This window comes from Meles meles, chromosome 6 (genome assembly GCF_922984935.1).
Source record: "Meles meles chromosome 6, mMelMel3.1 paternal haplotype, whole genome shotgun sequence".
Classification (NCBI taxonomy): domain Eukaryota; kingdom Metazoa; phylum Chordata; class Mammalia; order Carnivora; family Mustelidae; genus Meles; species Meles meles.
Window position 1 is genome coordinate 102,004,688 of NC_060071.1, and position 24,644 is coordinate 102,029,331.

The following is a 24,644-nucleotide window of genomic DNA, read 5'->3' on the forward strand; positions in this document are numbered from 1 at the left end:
ACTGGGATGTAGACAGCTAGGCTAATGTACTTTAAAACCTTAAAACCCAAACCATCCCCTACACAAGTGTCCCATTTCCCTGTATTGGAGATTAGAACTTCTCCCTTGCTTGTAATCAATGCAGAGACCTCTACCTTGCAAGAGAGCATGAGCCCATGCTCCATAATCTACATGTAGCACCTCCCTTCCTCATCAGTAACTAAGACCAGTAACTAAGAACGAGTCAAAATATAACCTAGCCAGAAAATACTGGGCCTATCAGAATGAAAATCACCATATCCTGAAGAAGCTACAGGAACTAGTCAACACTTACCAGCAAGAGCCAGGAGCACATGTATGGGGCCAGATCCAGATGGAACTTGACTGGGAGAGATTGGAGGATGAAACATAAATTTGTAAATGGGATATAGGATTTAACACCCTTGTAAGGGCCCCAGGAGATGGGACAAGACTGCTGCTGATCTAGCTCTTGGATGCTGGAAAAATTGATGGCTCAAACTAAGTGACACAGAAATGCCATAATTGTTATAGTAGATGATAGGAAAGGGATCAAAAGACTCAGAGGAGTGGATATACTATTAAGATGAACAGAGAACGATGGCTGATAGAACACAGTGTCCACAGGCACAAAGCAGATAACAGACAATGAGGGTATTTCTCATCTATGAATTTTTTTCTAAATCAAGAACAGAGGATGACAGAAACTTCCCTATTCAAAAGTTACTATTCCTTGTCCAATTTCTGGACATGAGCCTGTTTTTCAATCCCAGAACCCACTGACTGAAGGAGAGATTAAGTCCCCAGGAGGAAAGACCCTGAAACACTATTGTGAATGAATATGGCGATAATTACCCCAGTCTTTTGCCAAATAGACCAATGATCATTTACTTGGGTAACCATACATTGGGTAAAAGGAAATACCAAGACATTTTGAGGACTACTGGACACAAGCCCAAAGTTGACATTGACACTTAGAGACTAGAAATTTCATAATGGCCTTACTGTTAGAACAGCAATGAAAAGGGGTCAGATCATCAATGGTTTTATTCCAGGTCCACCTCACAATGAATTCATTGGATGCAGGAAACTACCCAGTGGTCATTTCTCTGGTCCCCCCCAACACATAAACATAATGGTTGACAGAACCCCCAGATACATTGTTTTTTATTTGGGGGAGAGGGGCCTCTGGCGTAAGAGCTGTCATAATGTGGGAGGTCAAGTGAGACCTTCTGAGCTACACTCCCCAAATTGGTTAAGATAGTAAAATGAAAATAAGTAGCATAGTATGGAAAGAATGGTGAAGATCTAGTGTACCCTAAAAGAAGCAGGAGTCATCACTTTCACGTGCCCAGGTACTCATTAGTCAGCCTTTATAAGAACTGAATGAATCATGGAGGATGATAGTGGACTACTATAAACTCAACCAAAGTTAGCTGTGGCCCTAGTTGCAACTTGTTGCATCAGACACAGTATCATTATTAGAGCAGATCAACAAGACCTCAAGTACCTTGTATGCAGGAATCAAGCCAATGCAAATTTTTTCCATCCCTACTGAGAAGGATCAGAAACATTTTGTATTTAAATGGGGTGGACAATAGTATACCTTTACCATCTTGCCTCACAGCTAAGCTAATTCCCACTCTCGGTCATGATAGACTCAAAGAGTCTTTCCCATCTAGGCACAATGTTCAAAACATCCCATTAGTCCACTATTCAGTGCTAGCATGTTAATTTTACCAGATGAGCAACAAGTGAGTGGTCTATGACATTGGATCCATCCATCCTAGAGGGGGCAAGGAACCATCATGACTGGAATTAATCTAAGTATGGGTTTCCCACTGCCACCAGCAGGACCTTAACCAGCACCCCTGTTTGAGCATATGTAACATGTATAAGGGACACACAGAGTGAGTCACTGACATGACGAGATCCCACACTCTATCTCATTGAGCCAAAGAGCCTACTTCACAGTATCTCATATATTGCTGTCTTAGAAGCTGCCAGCATTACAGAACAATTAAATTGGCCATTGAAAATACAGCTGAGGGCGCCCGGGTGGCTCAGTGGTTTAAGCCGCTGCCTTCGGCTCAGGTCATGATCTCAGGGTCCTGGGATCGAGCCCCGCATCAGGCTCTCTGCTCGGCAGGGAGCCTGCTTCCCTCTCACTCTCTCTGCCTGCCTCTCTGCCTACTTGTGATCTCTGTCAAATAAGTAAATAAAATCTTTAAAGAAAAAATAAAAAAAAATTAAAAAAAAAAGAAAATACAGCTGAAGTATCAGCTTTGAGATAACATGGGGTGCCATCCTCAAGGAGCACTCAAATCAACCACAATTATATGATGCTATTTCCCCAAGAGGTAGAAAGTAAAAAGTATGAGACTCAAAGGGAAGAAGTAGGAGTGACTCTCTCACCATAACTTCCAGGAACCTTTTGTGAATTGTGCCTCCCAGGCCAGGAACTCGGACTTCCATAGATTTGAGGGAGAATAGTTCCACCAGAGGACACAGCAAAAGTTACATTAACCTGTAAGCTACAGCTGCCACTCGGTTTCTTTAGGTTCCTCCTGCTGAAAAACTAGCAGGCAAGGAAAGGAATCAGTCATTCCAACAGGGGTGATTGACCCTTGTTTGACCAGATGAGCAGAGTGAGGTCTGGGTGCTGGAGGACAACAGGGACAGGGAAAAATTTGTTTAGCACCTAGGTGGTCCAGTGAGGTGTTTGGGTCCTCTCTTAATCATTTTTGACAGGAAATGAACAAATACAGCCACCATGACCTGAGAAGGGCTGGTGACCAGGGGCTCAGACCCCCTAGGGGTCTGGGTCTGGGTCATCCCACCAGGTCAGCCATCTACACCAGCAAAAACATTGAGCATGAGAGGAAGCTAGACAGAGATGATGGTACCAGTAGCCGCCCTGAGACCCAGGGCAGCAAGAGAGGTTGTAGCTTATGTCACTGGCCTTTCATTTGTCAGTTTCCCAAAGAAACTACAGAGAATCTCAAAAGAACTGAGCTTAGAAGGAGAAAATGTATTATATGAAGCAAGAGGATGCAAGTGGCATGGGATGTGGAATCTGATGGGTGTGGAGGCCAAGAAATTAAGGACATCCCACCTGAGGTTTAGCTTTAGCATAAGTACAGCCATCTTAGCTCCAGCAGCCATCTCAGACCCCTGTGCCCAACGGCTGAACTTTCCCCTACTTTGCTTTAGTAAGCCCCACCCTGCTTTAATTCCAGAGACCTCCACCCTGCTTTGGTTCCAGAAATCCCCACCCTGCTTTGGTAACATAAATACCCCTGCCTTAACTAAGCTCAGGGTCCAAGTCCCTACTCCGCTGTGTTGGGTATACTTGGGCCCAAGCTTAAGCTTGCTGAATAAACCCTTGTGTGATTGCATCGGTGCTTGGCTCCTTGGTGGTCTCTCGGACACGAAAACTTGGGCATAACATTTGGAGGTCCCACCAAGATCTGAGAGACCCCTAGGACTCCAACCCGGAGGATCCTGCGCCGGCTGGTGAGAGCACTCGTTTTTTTATCCATTTGTGCGCATACTTTGGGAGCTCCATGCTGCATTTTTTTTTTTTTTTAACCTGTAGGAATTCCAATCTGAGTATCTGGAGTCGACATTGGCTCAAGCGGATGCATGGCAGGCCGTTGACCAGGGTGTCTTGGGAGACATTGCTCTGCCCCTGTCTGGAGGCTCAGCCGCTGTTGCGGTCAGGCCCATATCTGGAGACTGGGCTGCTGTTGCCGTCAGGCCCAGAGGACAAGGTCCCCATCTGGAGGCTGGGCTGCTGTTGCGGTCGGGCCCATATCTGGATGCTGGGCTGCTGTTGCGGTCAGGCCCAGAGGACAAGGTCCCCATCTGGAGGCTCGGCTGCTGGTGCTGTTGGGCTCATATCTGGAGGCTCAGCTGCTGTTGTGGTCGGGCCTGGAAGATAAGGTCCTCATCTGGAGGCTCGGCTCCTGGTGCTGTCAGGCCCATATCAGGAGGCTTGGCTGCATTGCGGTCGGGCCCAGAGGACAAGGTCCTCATCTGTGAAGAGAGCTGGCTGCCGGTATGGCCAGATTCTCCCTCGGACTGAGGACGCGATGGGACAGACGCAGACAACTCCTCTGTCTCTGATGATTGACCACTTCTTGGATGTCAGGGAAAGAGCTCATAACCTGAGCACTGATGTTTGAAAGGGAAAGTTTTGGACTTTCTGAATGTCTGTTGATATCTATGGCCATCCCTTAATATTGGGTGGCCCCGGGAGGGAACTTTTCAACTACCTATTATCTTAGAGGTTAAGGCCATCATTTTCAGAGAAAAACCACACGGCCACCCTGACCAAATACCTTACATCCTGGTCTGTCAAGACAGGATCGAAAATCCTCCCTCCCGGCTTAAACCTTTTCTTCCTCCCAAAGCAGGACCCACATCCAAGGCTTTAGCCCTACGGAACCCAACTCCTAGGTCCGACAAAAAGACGGAGGTTGAACCAAAGACTCTGCTTTACCCTGTCCTTCAGGACACCTCCACGGAGGACCTGATTTTTCCACCACCCTACCAGGTCCCCCTTTCCCCCTCGTCTGCCCCCCCAGCGGAAGCATCAGGGGCTGCCAAGGGAGTGTGCCCCTCCCTCCCAGATGGAGGGGCCCCCATGCATGGGCCAGCGGCAGGGACACGTGGACGGACCCATCGGGCAGCCCCAGCCCCAAACCTGGGACCAGCCGATTCCACTGTCCTTCCTCTCCGCACCATGGGACCCCCTGATGAAACAGGGGGACAGCCAAAGTTATATTGGCCATTTTCTACCAGTGATTTATACAACTGGAAAACCCAAATGCAAAGTTCTCCAATAATCCAAAAGATCTTATCGATCTTTTGGATACTGTTCTTTTCACCCATCAGCCCACCTGGGATGACTGTCAGCAGCTCTTGCAGGTTCTCTTTACCATGGAGGAAAGAGAGTGAATCCAGGTGGAAGCCCTAAAGTCCATCCTGGGTAACGACAGACAGCCAACCCAGAACCCCCGACCTCATAAATGCAGCTTTCCCCTTGTCTCACCCCACCTGGGACTACAACTCAGCAAAAGGTAAGGAGAGGCTCCAGGTCTACCGCCAGACTCTAATGGCAGGTCTCAAGGCTGCAGCACGCAAGCCTACCAATCTGGCCAAGGTATATGATGTAAGACAGGGTAAAGATGAGAGTCCGGCGGCATTTCTAGAAAGGATCATAGAGGCATTCAGACAATATACCCCTATGAATCCAGAGGCCCCAGAGACCAAAGCTGCCCTTGTTATGGCCTTTGTTAATCAAGCCACTCTGGACATTAAAAGAAAACTGCAGAGGATAGAAAGACTGGGAGAGAAGAGCCTACAGGATCTGATAGAAAGAGTCTACAATAACAGAGAGACTCAGGAGGAGCAACAGGCTAAGATAAGTGACCATCAGACCCAGAACCTGACTAAGATCCTACTGACTGCAACCATGGATGACCCACATGAGAAACAAAGACGTCTCAAGAAGTTGGCTTCAGGAGCAGGTAAGGAGGATGGCCCCCACCGAGAACGCCCCAAACTGAATATAGACCAGTGTGCTTTTTGCAAGGAAAAAGGCCACTGGGTGAAGGAGTGCCCTAATAAAAACCAGTGTGCCTATTGCAGGGGAAAAGGCCACTGGGTAAAGGAGTGCCCCAACAAAAAACCAAAGGCCTCCACTACCACCTTGGAGGTTGAAGATTTAGAAGATTAGGGGGGTTGGGGTGCGGCACCCCTCCCTGAGCCCAGGGTAACCAACCCTTCAAGTGGAGGGGCAACTAATTAAATTCCTAGTAGACACCAGGGCACAACACTCTGTCGTACTACAACCTCAAGGGAAGTTGGCAAATAAGACCTCATGGGTGCAGGGGGTTACGGGCACTAAACAATATTCATGGACTACCCGAAGAACAGTGGATCTCGGCGTGGGCCGGGTATCCCATTCTTTCATGAGTGCCCATACCCCTTGTTAGGCGGAGACCTACTCACTAAGATGGGAGCCCAAATTTGTTTCCACCCTAAAGCAGCAGAGGTGCTGGATAAAGAGGGGCACCCGATCCAGGTGCTTGTCTTGAATCTCGAGGACGAATATCGTCTTCACCAATTGCCCCCAGCACCAATGATCGATATTGACCACTGGTTGCAGGAGTTTTCCCAAGCATGGGCAGAAACTGGGGGAATGGGACTAGCCCAACATCAGCCAACTATATACATTGAACTAAAGCCAGGAGCAGATCCGATCAGAGTCTGCCAATATCCCATGCCTCTCACAGCTCAGAAGGGGATCACATATCTGATGGCTGCTAGACTCAGGCATACTGTGGCCTTGTCAGTCAGCATAGAACACTTCCCTGCTACCGGTGCGAAAGCCACACTCTAATGACTATAGACCGGTCCAGGACTTGAGGGAAGTTAACCGACAGGTGACAGACATGCACCCTATGGTCCCAAACACCTACACTCTCCTCTCCACCTTGCCCCCAGACAAACCTTGGTACACAGTGCTAGACCTAAAAGATGCCTTTTGGAGGGCCCTTGACCCCAAAGAGCCAAGATCTCTTCGCTTTTGAATGGACAGACCCGGAGAAGGGCATCAATGACCAACTCACCTGGACTCGACTGCCGCAAGGATTCAAGAATTCACCCACCAGGCACCTGGGTGGCTCAGTGGGTTAAGCCTTTGCCTTCGGCTCAGGTCATGATCTCAGGATCCTGGAATCAAGTCCTGCATCCGGCTCTCTGCTTGGCAGGGAGCCTGCTTTCTCCTCTCTCTCTCTGCCTGCCTATCTGCCTACTTGTGATCTCTCTCTGTCAAATAAATAAACAAAATCTTAAATTAAAAAAAGAAAAAGAATTCACCCACCATGTTCAACGAGGCACTGCAGGAAGACTTAGGTGAGTTCCGTCCCAAGCACCCTAATCTGACTCTATTACAATATGTAGATGATATCCTGTTGGCAGCAGAAGACCAGGAAACATGCCTACAAGGCACCAAGGATCTGCTCCAAGTGATAGCAACTCTGGGATACCGGGCTTCAGCTAAAAAGGCCCAGATCTGCAGAACAGAGGTGAGCTACCTGGGGTACAAATTAAGAGATGGACAAAGATGGTTAACGGATGCACGGAAGGAGACCGTTGTGAGAATCCCACAGCCTCAAAACATCCGCCAGGTACGTGAATTCCTAGGGTCGGCAGGGTTCTGCCAATTGTGGATCCCTGGTTTTGCTGAAATGGCTAGGCCTCTTTACGAGGCCACGAAACAAAAACAGGACTTTGTATGGACTGAGGCCATGAACAAAGCCTTTAATGATCTTAAACAAGCCTTGCTTTCAGCCCCGGCATTGGGCTGTCTGATCTGACTAAGTCCTTCCACCTTTACGTGGATGAAAAGGAAGGGGTGGTGAAGGGAGTCCTAATTCAATACATGGGCCCCTGGAAGAGACTGGTGGCATACCTCTCAAAGAAATTAGATGCCGTGGTCGCTGGATGGCCTCCATGCTTGAAAATTATTGCTACAGTGGCCACCATGGTCAAGGATGCAGATAAGCTGGCTATGGGGCAGGAACTATACATCACAACCCCGTATGCCATTGAAGGGGTACTCAAACAACCCCCGGACAGATGGATCAGCAATGCCCGCTTGACCCATTACCAGGGCTTGCTTTTAAACTCTACCAGAATTTTGTTCCAGGCACCAACAGCCCTAAATCCGGTGACACTGCTCCCTAACCCTGACTGGGAATCCCCCCTCATGATTGTCAAGAAATCCTGGCTCAGGTGCACAGAGTCAGAGCCGATCCCCAGGACCGACCACTGCCGAATGCAGATGACAACTGGTATACAGATGGCAGCAGCTTTATCCGGGAAGGAATCAGGTATGCGGGGACAGCTGTAACCACAGAGACAGAGACCATCTGGGCGGAACCGCTAGTGGCTGGGACATCTGCCCAACGTGCAGAACTGATTGCGCTGACCAAGGCACTAACAATGGGAGCAGGCAAGCGGATAAACGTCTATACTGATAGCACGTTGGCCTTTGCCACAGCCCACATCCACGGAGCCATTTATAGAGAAAGAGGGCTCTTAACAGCAGAAGGAAAGACTATTAAAAACAAGGCAGAAATCCTTGAGCTCCTAAGGGCCCTCTGGCCGCCTAAGGCACTGGCCATTTTCCATTTTCCGGGACCCCAAAAAACAGACACGCCAGTGGCCAGGGGAAACCAACTGGCCAACTTAAAGGCAAAAGAGGCAGCCCTCTTGGTGGACCATGTCTTAGTGACCACACTGCCTGATCCGGGAGCACCGACGTGCCAGACAGCCCCAACTACACTGACGCAGACTTACAATGGATTAGGTGTCTGCCCATGACACAATGCTTACATGGCTGGTGGAGAGCTGCAGATTGCGCATAATCTGCAATGGGAAAAGGGACTGTGAGTCCTGTCCAAAATGCATAAAAGTACCCACGTGGGAACAAAGAAAATGGAAGACTTGGTGCGACATGCAAAGATCACCATCAAAGACTCCCGATCAAAAATCAAACAGATTGTGGCAAGCTGCCATGCACGTCAGTTAACTAATGCCACCACCCATGAATCTAACCCTGGGCACCTGGCTCTGGGAGGACCGCTCAGGAGCCTACTGGGAAGTGGACTTCACAGAGGTAAAACGTGGAAAATACAGATACAGGTATTTGCTAGTGTTTGTAGATACTTTCTCAGGATAGACAGAGGCAATTCCCACCAAATATGAAATAGCGCAGACTGTGACCAAGAAGCTACTGGAAGACATCTTACCGAGGTATGGTTTTCCTGTTAGGACTGGATCAGAAGACGGACCAGGACTCGTCTCTAAGGTAGCACGGGGAGTGGCACTGATACGTGGGGCAGACTGGAAATTACATTGTGCATATCGGCCCCAAAGCTCAGGACAGATAGAGAGGATGAACAGAACATCAAAAGAGACCTTGACTAAATTAGCCTAGGAGACTGGTGGGGATTGGGTGACTCTCCTCCCCTTCGCCCTATATAGGGTGCAAAACTCCCCATATAAGACGGGACTTACTCCCTACAAGATCATGTTCGGTATTCTTCCACCTATTACTCCCAATTTAAAACCTGAGGTACTTGCTGAGTTTGATGATCACCAACTCCTTTTCTCCCTCCTAATGTTACAACAAACCCATGAACAGGTGTGGCCTAAGCTGAGGGCCCTCTACGAGACTGGGCCACCCCTGCACCCCCATCGATATGAGCCGGGTGACTGGGTGTACGTCTGGAGATACCAACACCAGACACTTCAACCACACTGGAAGGGACCCTACCTCGTGATCCTGACCACTCCCACCACTCTCAAGGTCGACGGGATTACTCCCTGGGTCCACTACAGCCACGTCCGGCCAGCTGACCCACACGCCGTTCTCAAGGACTTCATCCCAGAATGGAAAAGTCAGCCAGACAAGAACAATCCCCCAAAGCTAAGACTGTGCCGTTTTCCTTTACCCCAGTAATGTTGCTTGCTTTTGTCAAAGACGGAGTCAGTACAGTTCAGCTCATGGTGCTCAGACAGTAATACCAACCACCAGACCTTGTTGCTGAGACCAGCCTGGACCCATGATTGGGTCCTTCCTTAGGTTCCTCTGAGAGGGGGAAATGTGGAGGTGGAGAAATTAAGGCCATCCCACCTCAGGTTTAGCCTTAGCATAAGTACAGCCATCTTAGCTCCAGCAGTCATCTCGGACCCCTGTGCCCAACGGCTGAACTTTCCCTTACTTTGCTTTAGTAAGCCCCACCCTGCTTTAGTTCCAGAGACCCCCACCCTGCTTTAGTAACAGGAACCCATAAATACCCCTGCCTTAACTAAGCTCAGGGTCCAAGTCCCCACTCCGCTGTATCGAGTATACTTGGGCCCAAGCTTAAGCTTGCTGAATAAACCCTCGTGTGATTGCATCGGTGCTTAGCTCCTTGGTGGTCTCTCAGACGCGAAAACTCGGGCATAACAATGGGCAATCTGGCGCACCACCCAGATCTCCCGTTCTGGACCAAAAGGCTCATTTTGGTCCAGGGGGCAGGCATTCTGGCTGCTGGGGGCTGAGGCTTCAGGAACTGCCCACTGCTAAAGGGAGATGCCTAGATCCCCGGTTACTTCCCCTTAGGCTTTCATTGCAGGGGCTATTTCAACTTCTCCTTCTGCCCAAGCTTTTTTTTTTTTTTTTTTTTTTTTACTCTTTCACTGGGGCTAGCCCCAGGCTCACTCCTCAATAAACAGATCTGTTTGCTGTAAGGGCCTATTCAGCCAGAGCAATTTCATCTCACTTAAACAGTGATTTTGTTGTTTATGCAGTAAAACTTAAACTGACCCCGCCCCCCACCCCCAGGGAGTTAAAAGCAAGTCTAGGAAACCAGTAAAATGCGGTAGACCAGTCCCTGATAACAGAGCCCAAATACAAGGGCGGGTCAGGTCAGATGGAGATAACAGAGCCCAAATGAAGGGATGAGTCGGGCCAGGTGGAGACATCCAATCAGTGGAGTGCGCATACTGTCTCCCTGGCTACCAAGGAGTGTGGGCCCGCCTTTTGGGCGCCTTTTGGGCACCAATTCTGACCAAGGTGATAGGCTAGTTCAAATAGCTACTGTGGGGTGAATTGTAATTCAATTGGCTACCCGTGTGTGACCTAGCATGACTGTGCAGCTTTCTCTGTGTGTTGCAATCTCATTGGCCACCTGTGTGTGGCCAGGCTCAACCCCATGGCCATTGCTCTATGAAAGTTAGTCTGTGAGGCTGGGAGTCACTCGCTCTCTGTGTAAGAGGGGGCCCCGAACGGTCGGTTTGATTCTGGATTCTTGGCGCGAAATAAAGCTTTGCTTGACCTTCACTTTGTATCAGTCTTGCTCCTTTGATCACGGACCTAACATTTGCAAATCTCCATTTTAAGGTTAATTTCCTAGAGAACCCTCCACCCCCTTCCTTCCCCACTCTCCTCATTTCCCTCCTCTCCCCTCCTCTCAAGAAAAACCAACTCACATCTTCAGGTTCAAAGTTGCAAAATGTAACTCTCGCACATAGGTAGCAATGAATAAACTAGAGGAAGAAATGGCAATCATCTCCGATGACTTTAAATAAGACTAAAATGGGACACTGGGGTGGCTCAGTCAGGTAAGCAGCCAATTCTTGATTGAGGCTCAGGTCAAGATCTCGGGGTCCTGGGCTCAAGCCCCACTAATCAGCTCTGCACTCAGCGGGGAGTCTGCCTTGTCCCTCTCCCTCTGCTCCTCCATCCCACATGCTCTCTCTCTCAAATAAATAAATAAAATTGTTTAAAAAAAATAAGAAAGGGGTGCCTGGATGGCTCAAATGGTTAAGCCTCTGCCTTCAGCTCAGGTCATGATCTCAGGGTCTTGGGATCAAGCCCCACATGGAGCTCTCTGCTCAGCAGGAAGCCTGCTCCCTGCCCTCTCTCCGCTGCCTCTCTGCCTACTTGTGATCTCTCTCTCTGTCAAATAAATAAGTAAAATGTTAAAAAAAAAAAAAAAAGTGAGGGCGCCTGGGTGGCTCAGTTGGTTAAGCGGCTGCCTTTGGCTCAGGTCATGATTCCAGGGTCCTGAGATCGAGCCCTGCATCGGGTTCCCTGCTTAGCAGAGAGCCTGCTTCTTTCTCTCCCTCTGCCTGCTGCTCTGCTTACTTGTGCTCTCTATCTCTCTGTCAAATAAATAAATAAAATCTTTAAAAAAAAAGTGAGTCCTATTAAAAAAATAAAAATAAGATGAAAACATGAAGAAAGAGACAGTGTTACTGCATTTGTTCTTAGTGACTAGGTTAGCAGCCATCCTGGTTAAAAGCAGAGAGGGCCCCAGTTAGCAGCATGGATATAACATTCAAAAGCAAGAGTTTACCACTCATCTTCTTCCAGGTATAGAAAGAACCTTAAAGCTCAAGAAAAAAGAGTGAGAATGCAAAGAAATTTCTAATTGTATAAATGAAGCAAATAAAACCAAGAATTAAAGAACTCATTAATAGGGTTTGTGTGTGTGTGTGTGTGTGTGTGTGTGTGTCAGGGGGGCAGTTGTCACACAAAGGAAACTTTATTTGCAACAAATAAGGAGATCACAGGGCATGACTGCCAAAGTGATGACTCCTGGACTCCTTCAAAGTTTAACGAGAAATTAGCTCAGAAGTCCCGAAAGAATATACGCAAATGTAGAAAATAACTTACATGCTGAGACTAAAGCTGATTTTTTTAAGTATTTTTATTTGTGTTTTTTCAATACTGGCTAAATTTTTAATTAACAACGAAGCTGTTTTAGATGGGTGGTTGCCGGAGGAAGGGGGTGGGGGTGGATAAAATGGGTGAAGGAGGTCAAAGCTACAAATTTTAAGTTACAAAATAAGTTAAGTCCTAGGGATGTAATGTTCAGGGTGGCAGTTATAGTTATTAACACTGTATCACATGTTTGAGAGTTGTTAAGAGAGTAGATCTTAGAAGTTCTCACTACCAGAAAAAACATTCTGTAGCCACGTACAGGGACAGGGTTGAACTAGATTTTGTAATGATTATTTCCCAAAATATACATTGAATCATTATGTTGTACAAAACTAATATAATGTATGTCAAATACACCTCAATTTTTAAAATGAGGCTATTTTAACTTAGAAAAAAATTTGAAGACCCTCAACTCTAAATACGTTTACTTCGAATTGTTTGACTCTTCATATAAAATGTATTTGGATATAAAGTGTCTAGAAAATTTTACACAGACATAAATTCACACCGCCCTGCCAATGACCAAGCTCCTTGAAAAGTCATTCTGAGGGCTCTCTCCATCTCCAAATTTACCACAAGTCCGTCTCCATCTCTACCACCGCAGCTCAAGTTCAAGACCTCACCACTCAGAGTCACGTTGTCTTCCACCCGAGCCACTCTGGAAGCCCTAAGTCCTTCCTCTCTTCTTCAGGCTCATCCTCCTACATCTCTTCTCCACAAGGCCATAGGTCAGCCCCCTTCTGAAGCTTCTCAAATGACCTTCTAACTTCCTCTCCAACTTCACCCTCAATGCTCTCCAGACACTACACTACTTCTAGCTCCACAATTCACTCAAATCTCTGTAGGGAGTCCATTTGTTTGTCAGTTTGTTTCCATTTGTTCTAAAAAGAAATGAAGTGGCTACTTTTTTCTTCCCACATCAGCAGAAAAACAATCAGGGGTGATCAGGGCAACACTGGGGTGGGGGGCGCTGGGAAAGAAAGAAGGACAGAGGATGCTGATACTTAGGAGAGTGGGTAAGAATAGTCCCGACTCTGCAAAATTCAGAGGCTTTTCTAAAAGACAATTCTTTGGATAGGGATTCCTAATATAAGAGAGTTAAGCATGAAACCTAGCTGACAGCTGAACAGAACGGCGAGAGAAACACAGCTTGTGTTACCAAGCCCTTCACCTTCTAGCGCTTCCTCACAACCGACAACTCGACTTGAATCTCTCAGGAACACTACCTTGTCATGAGCTATTAGTAGGTACATGATAAAAGGGTCTATGCTAAAGTGTGGGAAACACTGCCCAGAGTCACACCCCTGGAAACACATACTAATCTCTTAGAGCTCTGCAGAGATCACTTCATTGCCAAGGAAGTGAAAGGCTAGTTGAGCATATTTAGCTATGAGACTCAAGAGTGTTTAAAATACTTATATTTTTTGATTCAGCAATTCCAAGTGTAGGACTTTATCCTAAAGAAATAATGCACACAGATTTTGCTAACAGAGATTCTATTTAATAGAATAAACCAGGAATTGCATAAAAGCCCAGTAGACTAGGGGATTGGTTATATAAAGCATGGTGTGTCATACCCCCATATCATATCAGGGATGCCTGAGCAGCTCAGATGGTTAGGACTCTGCAGGGGTCCTGGGATTGAGCCCCCAGCTCCAGTGCCCTGCTCAACAGGGAGTCTGCTTCTCCCTCTGCCTCCACTTCTCCCTGCACCTCTGCACACCCCCCCCCAGTTGTGCCCTCTCTCTCTCTATCTCTCTCTCTCTCTCAAATAAATAAGATCTTTTAAAAACCAAAGTATGGCCTATCCACGTAATTGACTATCATGCAGACAAAAGCAATGATAACATTTAATGACATGGGAAAATGTTAATGAAATTTTAAGAAGAAAAAGCTTATACTTGAGTACAAAATGATAACTCCCTTTCTAAAATTAAACATTATCCAAGAGGGAAAAGATGAGAAGGCCTTATAACTGGGGTTTCAAACCCAAATATCTCAGGTACAGGTGGATAAACCAAGCAGGGTTTTCTTTCCTAAAGAGAGCAGTGCCTTCTCAGCCCTGAGCCCTGACATGCCAGAATGCAGGTCGCATGATGCCAATGTTCCAGACTGCAGAAGAAGCTAGAAATATGTGTGTTTGTAAGAAATCGCCTAATTTTTTTATGTAGAAGCGGTAATCAAAAAAATAGAAATAAAACCATCATTAGAGGCTCTGACTTAAACACAATGTCAACAGTGGCAAAATCAGGTAAGTTTTATTTCTTTTTTTGTTTGTTTTTTACATTTTTTCCATATTTTCTGCAATGAAAAATAAATCTTTTTAATGAAAAAATACATCTTGATTGAACTTTTAACAGTGCAGTTGTTATCATTGCCACTGAGAATAAGAGGAAATTTCAAATTTAAGAACTTAGTCTGGAAATGATAAAGTATAAACCAACCTATATAGTGGCAATATGAGGCATAACATTTATATAAAGTGTTAGAAAAGTAGTCTACTTCCTTCCTGTCCTTGGAGCTATCTGGGAAAAAAAGAATCTCTAACATTTTTGCAGATTCCTTTCCTTCTGTTCAAAACATTGGCAATGTTACAAATACAAACAACCTAAGGTTATGGGAAGTTCTATTATAGTAATTTTTCTGTAAAAACCATAAGAAAAATAGATCCATCTATCCAAAATACAATTTTCCAAACTGGGTTCCTCGGAAGTTCCATGGACAAATCAAATTGGAAAGTACCGCATATCTATGTCCCTCAAGAGTCCAACGCATATTGACAAGACAAAGCTCTGACCTGTCCTGTAGTTTAAGCGTGTGTGCACGCACACATGTACACACACACACACACAACCATGTGGCTTTGTTTAGCCAGACAGTCTCAAACTGATTTGTCTATAGAACTCTCTTTTATGGAACATCTATTGCTATCCCACACATACTAGTATTCCTTAAGACACAAATTAGAAAATAAATGATGAGTCAAGAACCGGGAGGTGGGGGCGGGGGAAGGTCCCTAGGAATCCATTCTGTATAATTGATCATTTTCAGTGAACTTCCAAATTATATAGTCAACCTTTCTTAAAGAGGTATACAGATTTCTGGTATTTAGAAACTCAAGGAACAAAGACTTGGCTCTGAAGAGATTGACCCAACCACTCGAGGTAAGGTGTATCTAGAAAACCCACACATTAAAGGGTCCCTTGAGGTCAGATTTTGGAGTCTAATAACAAAATGATACTGAACTCAAAATCAATGGGGGTCAGCTGTGGGGCAAAATGAAAGACTGCCTGGAAATGGCTTTCCATTTTTTCTTTTTCTTTTTTTTTATGACTTTCCTTTTTTGAGCAATTTTACTTAGACCTCGGTTAACAGGACTTCTACTCAGCATGATGATAAAATAAGCTGCATCGTTTTCTTTTAGAAGAAAACAACTATTGGGGGCGCCTGGGTGGCTCAGTGGATTAAGCCGCTGCCTTCGGCTCAGGTCATGATCTCAGGGTCCTGGGATCGAGCCCCGCATCGGGCTCTCTGCTCCGCAGGGAGCCTGCTGCCTCCTCTCTCTGCCTGCCTCTCTATCTACTTGTGATCTCTCTCTCTGTCAAATAAATAAATAAAATCTTTAAAAAAAAAAAAAAAGAAAAAAGAAAACAACTATTGAAGCTCCAAGTCAGGCTCAGACACTCTAGCTCAACATCAAAGCCATCCCCTTTGAGTCAACTGTTTTAAAACAGCCTCTATGTTCCAAAAAGTCCTGATATTTGACTATTAGTTTCTTCACCTACCACAGCTGCCTGGAGAGCTCGTAGTGGGATCAAACAGCAACACCATCTCTTCGATGCCTCTCTCCCCTCCCCTATGCCCCCATTCCTCGCCCCTTCTCCCTCCCCTTGTCTGTATTCTGGTGGTTTCTATCATCACCTGAGACAGGGAGCATGGCCAACTGAACTATTTGTTAGGTTTGTGCTTACATGTGTCAACTTAAAATATGGAATCTTCACACTGATTATTGTTTATTTAAAATGTATTGTTTTGTCTGCAAAGGATCATACACCATGTTGGTATCTGACAGTCTAACAGACTGCCTCTCCCCAAACAGAGATGAAGCTCAACCTGCTTTCCCCCTCAGTTAAAAGCCAGCTGTTATTCCTCTCCTACTGAAATTGGTCAGCATCTTCCACAGGGAAAACATTTTTCTTTCCTGGGGATTTTATTTTTGGTTTTTTCCTGTTCTGGAATAGTGTATTCCAGAACACTATTCCTGGCTGATCCACCATTGGCTTGCAGCATTCAGAAAATGGCCCCTGGAGAATTCTGCCTCTTTGCTTTTATTTGTTTGTTCACTGATTCTAAAGAAAACAAACTTCTGGTCAGTAACCACTTGTTTCAGAAAGGGCACAGCAACTAAAATATACTGAAAATCCAAAGGACATCAAGAATTTTTCAGAGCCGGGGAGGAAAAAAAATACCTTTTTCAAGGACCCCAGTACATATACAAGGAAGATAAGAACCCTACAGTCTTTGTCCCATAATAAGCTTAAGTGAAAGCAATTTTCCAACCTAGAGCTCTCTCCATGGTTTACCTTAGAAAAAGTCTACAGTGGGATTTTTTTTTCCCCTTTGAATCATGTTCTCCTTCTCATTCAGGTGATAAAAGCCTTCTTTTGTGAGAACCATTTGATGTTGAAAGAGCTCTTCAAAATGCATGGGAACAGCCTTTGGAGAATTCTTGGAACACCAATCTCAACGTGAGTTTTAATAACAGGAAAGTTTAATTAGCTGTAAACAAATTCCAGTGCCAAATTCCAGATAGTAAGAATTCATGCCCTCATCATCATTGACCCCTGAAGTCCATCAAGGGCAAGTTAGAGTTTGACCATGCACACACTTCCATCCCTTACCATTTAAATGTCAGAAACAGCTACTTCTGGAACAAGGAGACCAGTAGACTGTCACAGCGAAAGCCAGTTCTCTACTATTCTTGTCTAATCATCACACAAGAAGTGGAAAGCTATCCATGGTCTCCATCTTCCAAAGAAATTCCTGCCATGAAGTCACAGTTCCAGTTTCCCTGCATGCTTGCTGAGCTCGGTGAACACCCAGGGGAAGATGTCATCAAGGCTTGCATCCTTTTCGCCATTTACATCATTAAATATTTTCCCATCAAAGAAACAGACCCTGGGATGCCTGGCTTACTCAGTCAGTGGCGCATGGACTCTTGACTTCTTGGTCATGAGCTCAAGCCCCACATTGGGCATGGAGCCTACTTAAACACGCACACACACACACACACACACACACACACACACACACACAAAGAAACAGACCTTTAAGCTCTAGGAGACATAGGTAGGAATTGGGTCAAAAGGAACAGACTGAATGGTGTGATTTTCCATTTTTCACTATTAAGTCCAAAAACAAACAGCTTTGGATTTGGGTTTTACTTGAGGATTTTCTTTCCGCTTGCTCTCAGGGAGATTCTGAATCCTCTACTGACTGCAATACTATGTTGCAAAAAACCAGAAAGTGAAGTCTGGAGAACTCTAAGTCTTTGCTTTTTTTTTTATTTGTTTTTGTTTGTTTGTTTGCTGATTGAATTTCTAGTAAATAATCTCTTGTCCTTAAGAAGTCACAGCCACCCAATAACAATTAAAGTTTTATAGTAATTCTCACTGGTTGACCATTTGATTCTCCTATTCCGACTTACATTAGCTTCCTGCTGACTACCATAATTGAACTAACCAAGCATACTGAGTAGGAACATCTTACTGTATCACAAAAATTTCATTTAATCCACATAGATTCTCCCTCAGCTGGGGGTAGGGAAGTGCAGTGTGAGTTTTGACCCAAGAAAAAAGCTGCCACTTGTCCTGTATGTCCACCACTCTCAAACCTACCTTCCAATCCACACCTTTCCTGGGTCAAAGACCCAAACATCTGATTCAGCTTGGATATCCTACAAGCACCACAAACTCAGTTTCTCCAAAGCTTAATTTATCTTTTTTACCAACTTCTATTCTTCCTCTATTCTCTATAGTAGTAAATGTCATCCACATCCACCCAGGACCAAAACCAGAAACCAAAGAATCATCCTAAGCTCTTCCCTTCCCATCTATGGCTAGAACCACCTTAACACTCCCCTCTGTTGGACTAACCAGGCTTCTTCCCTTTTCTTTTAAATTTTTTTTTTATTATGTTCAGTTAGCCACTGTATACTACATCATTAGTTTTTAATGTAGTGTTCAATTCATTAGTTGTGTATAACACCCAGTGCTTATCACAATCTGTGCCCTCCTTAATACACATCACCCAGTTACCCAATGCCCTCCCCTCCCCTCTGAAACCCTCAGTTTGTTTCCCAGAGTCCATAGTCTCTCATTACTCTCTCATTACTTCCCATTCAGTTTTCCCTCCTTTCCCCTATGGTCCTCTGTGCTATTCCTTATGTTCCACATATATGTGAAGCCATGTGATAATTTTCTTTCTCTGCTTGACTTATTTCACTTAACATAATCCCCTCCAGTTCCATCCATACTGATGCAAATGGTGGGTAGTCATCCTTTCTGAGGGCCAAGTAATATTCCATTGTTTATATATACACTACATCTTCTTTATCCATTCATCTGTTGAAGGGCATCTCAGCTCCTTCCACAATTTGGCTATTGTGGACATTGCTGCTATGAACATTGGGGTGCATGAGCCCCTTCTTTTCACTACATCTGTATCTTTGGGTAAGTACCCAGTAGCGCAATGCTGGGTCATCAGGTAGCTCTATTTTTAACATCTTGAGGAACCTTCATACTGTTTTCCAGAGTGGTTGTAACAGCTTGCATTCCCACCAATAGTGTAAGAGGGTTCCCATTTCTCCACATCTCATCAACATTTGTTGTTTCCTGTTTTGTTAATTTTTGCCATTCTAACTGGTGTAAGGTGATATCTCACTGTGGTTTTGATTTGTATTTCCATTATGGCTAGTGATATTGAACATTTTGTCATGTGCCTGTTAGCCATTTGTGTATGTCTTCTTTGGAGAAGTATCTGTCAATGTCTTCTGCCCATTTTTTGACTTGATTATTTGTTTTTTGGGTGCTGAATTTGAGAATTTTTTTATACATCTTGGATACCAGCCCTTTATTTATAATATCATTTGCAAATACCTTCTCTCATTGTGAGGGTTGCCTCTTAGTTTTGTTGACTGCGTCTTTTGCTGTACAGAAGCTTTTTATCTTAATGAAGTCCCAAAAATTCATTTTTGCTTTTCTTGCCTCTGGAGATGTGTCTTGAGAGAAGTTGCTGTGGCCAATCTCAAAGTGGTTACTGCTTATGTTCTTCTCTAGGATTTTGATGGAATCTTCTCTCACATTGACGTCTTTCATCCAGTTGAGTTTATCTTTGTGTATGGTGTAAGAGAATGGTCTAGTTTCGTTCTTCTATATGTAGCTGTCCAGTTTTCCCAGAACCACTTATTAAAGAGACTGTCTTTTTTCCACTGGATATTTTTTCTTGATTTGTCAAAGGTTAGTTAACCACAGAGTTAAGGGTCCATTTCTGGAGTTTCGACTTAAACATCCTCATATCCACATTTCCCTGAGATAGTCCTGGTATATGCTTATTGTCCCAGAGTAATTATTGCTAACCACTTCCTTTAATATCACAAGAGTCGCAGTTTAGAAAACAATGACACCTTAGTATGAAATTTGAGAGCCAACCTCTGACTTCATCTACCTCCACTCCTCTACACACACTACACTCCCATCACAACAAACTGCTTATGCCAGTGGATGACAATGTTGGCTCTACATTAAAATCACCATATATGGTGAGGCTTAATAACAGACTAAATAAATATGAAATTTGACTCTCTGGAGGTGTCCCTTAAACATTCATAGATTTTTAAAAGCCTCCTAAGTAACTCTAATGTAGAACCCAACTGAGAACCCCTGACGTCGCCAGATCAACCATATCAAGTTATTTTGTTTCTTCTGCTTGTAAGGTCTTAATGCCTAATGAACCCCTAGTTTTCTTTTTTTTTTTAAGATTTATTTTATTTCTTTATTTGTTGAGAAAGAGAATATAAACAGGGGGAGGGACAAAGAGAGAGGGAGAGAGAGAGTCTCAAGCCAACTCCATGCTGAGCATGGAGCCTGTTGCAGGGCTTAATCCCACAGCCCTGAGATCATGACCCAAGCCAAAATCAAGTCAGACACCCAACCGAATGAGCCACCAGGGAACCCTGAACCTCTACTTTCTTAAAAGTCCTCAGATCTGTGACGTTTTCTCTGACCTTTTACAGTACCTTGTATGCGCCTTTATTATAAGACTAATAGCATTGAACTATAATTACTTCTTCACATGTCCATCAATAGCTAACCTATTGACCTGTAATCAATTTGTCTCTCATGTCTGTCTCCTTCTCATTTCCCCACACTAGGTCATTATCAGCTCTCACTCAAAAATTTGCAGAAGCTCCTTAGTATTTTTTTCTGCTTCCAATCTCACTACCCTCCAAATTTCTCCCAGATACTCTTTTTTAAATAGTATCATTCCACCACTCAAATTCCTGATGGCTTATCACCTTCTACGAAATGATATCCAAAGTCCCCAGGGTGGAATTCAAAAGTCTTCCCAAGTGATTCCAAGACACACAGGATTCCTCTTACCCTCACTTCTAACACCACCCACCTCCAACCCCAAAGGATGACTCACCCATCACATATCAAGCCACCATGTTTTTGCTTGAGCAGGTCCTTCTACCCAAAGTGACTCTCAATTTCCATCAGGTAAACTCTTTATTTTTAAAAATTCCTCTTAAGTATTACTTCTCTAAATCTGTCCCCTCACCAAGAATTAATCTCCCCCTTCTCTTTCCCACATTTCCTATTTAAAATAGCTATAGATCACTCACCATAATTTGGTTTTCGTTACATAAATGCCTCACCGCCTGGCAGTGAACATCCCAGAGCAAAGCCCAGGTGCTACTAGTACATATCACCCCTATAAATAATAGTTGAATTCACTTGAGAAAGCATTTTTAAATCCCTAACTGGTAAGTATAAGGCAAGCATCTTTAATCATTTCTGTCCCTCATCCACTGGAGGAACTGGCAGTAGAAATAGATTACATCTCCAAGTCTTAACATTTTAAGAATTATAGACCTCAAAGAAATCTTTGGAGACTGGTTCCAGTATATATTTTGCTGGTTGAAAAAGAGAGAGAGAGAGAGAGACTCTTTCTAGACAAAAATACTTCCAAACATGAAATCTATTAAGCCAATGTCTTCCAACTTTTAAGATTTTGATTCTCTATTTTAAGCAAGCTCACTGAAAAGTTATTTATTGATAGAAATAACAAAGCCAAGTGATTTCTTAAAAGATGTTAAGAGAGTTCAGGAAGGGTTTCTCATTTCTAACCTTTAGAGTTTCAAAACTCCTGTTTTTATACTAAGAGCTACTATGAACTGAATATTGGAGAGGTTCAAAGTCTTTTTTGTACCCTCAGAAGACTGATAGCACCCTAGGAAATCTGCTAGGTTCTTAATTGTAGGTTACTAATGACTAATTTGTATAAAAATCAATAGCCAATGATAGATGCTCCCAGATACTCCCAGGAATTACTTCCACTGCCTTATCAAGTTATCAATGTGATATCTGACTCTGCATTTAGGATCAATAAGGTGTAGAAGAAATATATTAGGGAAAGGTCCAGCACTTTTTTCCTGAAATACTCTAAAACATACACCATTCTCTGCAATTTCTCATGCAAAAAAATGGGAGTTAAGACATTGGTGCAAATGAAATTTTTTTAACAGTTCCTTACCTCCCTTCTACAAACAGATCGCTGCCTGAGCTAAATGTACATGGACCTCTTCCCTCATGGGTGATATGATGAGGTGGGCACCTGTCACATGATGAGTTACACCTGACATTTTTTTATAGTTGTGTATTTATGTTTATGTACCTTAGGAGAAAAATGTAACTTGTGCAACATACCCAAGGACCTTGTGGCTTAGGAAGAGAAAATAGTTGTTATGACTGCAATCATCTGTCTTATGCAAAATGAACAAGGCACTATGCCCTGGCATTTGCATGAGTGTTTCAAATCTTTAATAACTGAATTTCATAACTGCTCAGAAGCATCTCTGATGATGATGGTCTATATCTCTAACATGGATTCTCACAGAACCGTATTTCCATACATTTTCATACATGAGCTCTTGTACATATTAGCATACACAATTTTCTCAGAAAATGAAATTAATTATCCTTGGCTCTTTCTAACCATATACACCTGTGAGTGATAATCTCAGTAATAAGTGACACCAAAATCAAAAATAGTAAACTAAGCTTCAACTTTGTTTTAAATGAGATGACGTTAAACCTACTATTCCCTTACTATTGAGTGCTCAAAAAATTCCATTCTTCTCAAGGAACTTGTATTGTGTTTTGTAAATCAATTCCATATTTTAACTTGATGTTATTGTTTGTCCTCCTTTTTTATTTAATGACAGTGTAGGGTAAAGAATATTTTTTCCATTTTATTTATTATTATAATTATCTCTTATTTGTGACACACACTTGAAACTGGCTTTTACTTGTAGTAAAAATGCAATGGTGGGGCACCTGGATGGCTCAGTGGCTTAAGCCTCTGCCTTCAGCTCAGGTCATGATCTCAGGGTCCTGGGATCGAGCCCCGCATCGGGCTCTCTGCTCAGCAGGGTGCCTGCTTTCCCCTCTCTCTCTGCCTGCCTCTCTGCCTACTTGTGATCTCTCTGTGTCAGATAAATAAATAAAAATCTTTAAAAAAATACAATGTTTCTTTTTTAAATGAATTTAAAGTTTTTTAAAAGGGAGTGTATTTAAAGAAAATGGTTAGTGAATAATAGTACAGGTGACAGGAAGGTCATGAAAATGGCAGGTAAGGCATGTTTTAGAAGCCCCATCCTGAGGAAAAGCTCTTCATACAGGGGAGCCCTCTTTCACAGACAGTGCATAACTTACATCATTATCACTGTCAACTCCAAAAGCTAATGACATATAAGTAAGCAACCACAAAGAATACCACTCTAGAAGATATAGGTAAGATTAAAACTTGAGGGGAAAAAAAGGTTTTTTGGATAGTACAGAAAAACTCAAACAGGGATGAGTAGTTTTTAATCAATACCAAGATAACCAAAGACTAGTTTAGTCCCTTTTTAAGCCCTTAGGTCATAACTCCTTAACAAATATGAAAGCTCAAACTTCCCCATGAGAATCACTAATAGGAAGAAAAGATACTACTTCTCAGGTATCCTTACCAACCAAAGAAATATTTTTCTGTGTTTTGTTTCTCATTGTTCATATTTTTAAAAATAGGGTAACCACATAGATACCTGGAAAACTATATCCTGGTAAATATGCTTTTTTTTTTTAATTTACTTATTTGAGAGAGAGAAAGAGAGCACAGAATGAAAGGCAAAGGGAGAGGGGGAGACAAACTTTAGCAGACTCCATGCTGAGCACTGAGCCCGATGTGGGGCTTGATCTCACGACCCTGAAATCATAACCCTGGGATCACAACCTGAGCTGAAACCAAGAGTCAGGGCTTAATCTATTGCACCACCCAAGTGCCCCATAAATACACTTTTACAAACTCCACTCCTCATTTTAGAATCCTTAGGCCACAGCCCCTTGGGAATCATGTACCTTGAGTTGGGAATTACTGACTATCTTAGATTACCATTATAAAAAGTGTAAGCTGCTCTCAGTAACCAAGACATCATTCATTTCTCCTTAAAAGGCACACTGTAATTACTTCAGACTGTTTAAATTTTTTCAGTGATAGTGAAGTGCACTGTGAGAAGCCATAGTTAACTTGCTACAATAAAGCAATTTGTAGAGAAATACAATTAAAGTAAGTTATTTTTATTCTTATTTTAATAGCACAAGAAGAGTGAGTTTGAGGTAACATAGCAACTGTAGGTTTCTATAGAAAGTGAAGTAGTAATACGATTTTTATAATAAAAACAAAACAATTGTTGAGGAGGAACTGTAAGCCTGCCCTGATTAGCATTCCTAACCTTGCAAATATGCAGAAAAACAATCTTTTACAGAATGTTAAATGCCAAGGCTAAAAATGTTTCAACTGTACTTTGATGGATATTACATCTATAGTGTGTATTGTCAAACACAGTGTAAAACAAGCCATAAAATAAAATCACAAAAGTAAAATAAAACCACAGGGCTTGTAGGAAAGCAACACCACAAGGTACATATGGAAATTTAAAAAGCAAAGGACACTGCTAAAAAGATAACTGTAGGCATCCACAGAGCACATACAACAAGTCGTCCTTCAAAAACCACTCTCACTTCTTTTATAGTAA

At 43.6% G+C, this 24,644-nt stretch overlaps 1 pseudogene; it reads left to right on the plus strand.

Annotated features, from left to right (window-relative positions):
* LOC123943650 overlaps positions 1-8,394 on the plus strand; it is a 162,430-nt pseudogene extending 154,036 nt beyond the window's left edge.
* The last annotated feature ends 16,250 nt before the right edge of the window (positions 8,395-24,644 follow it).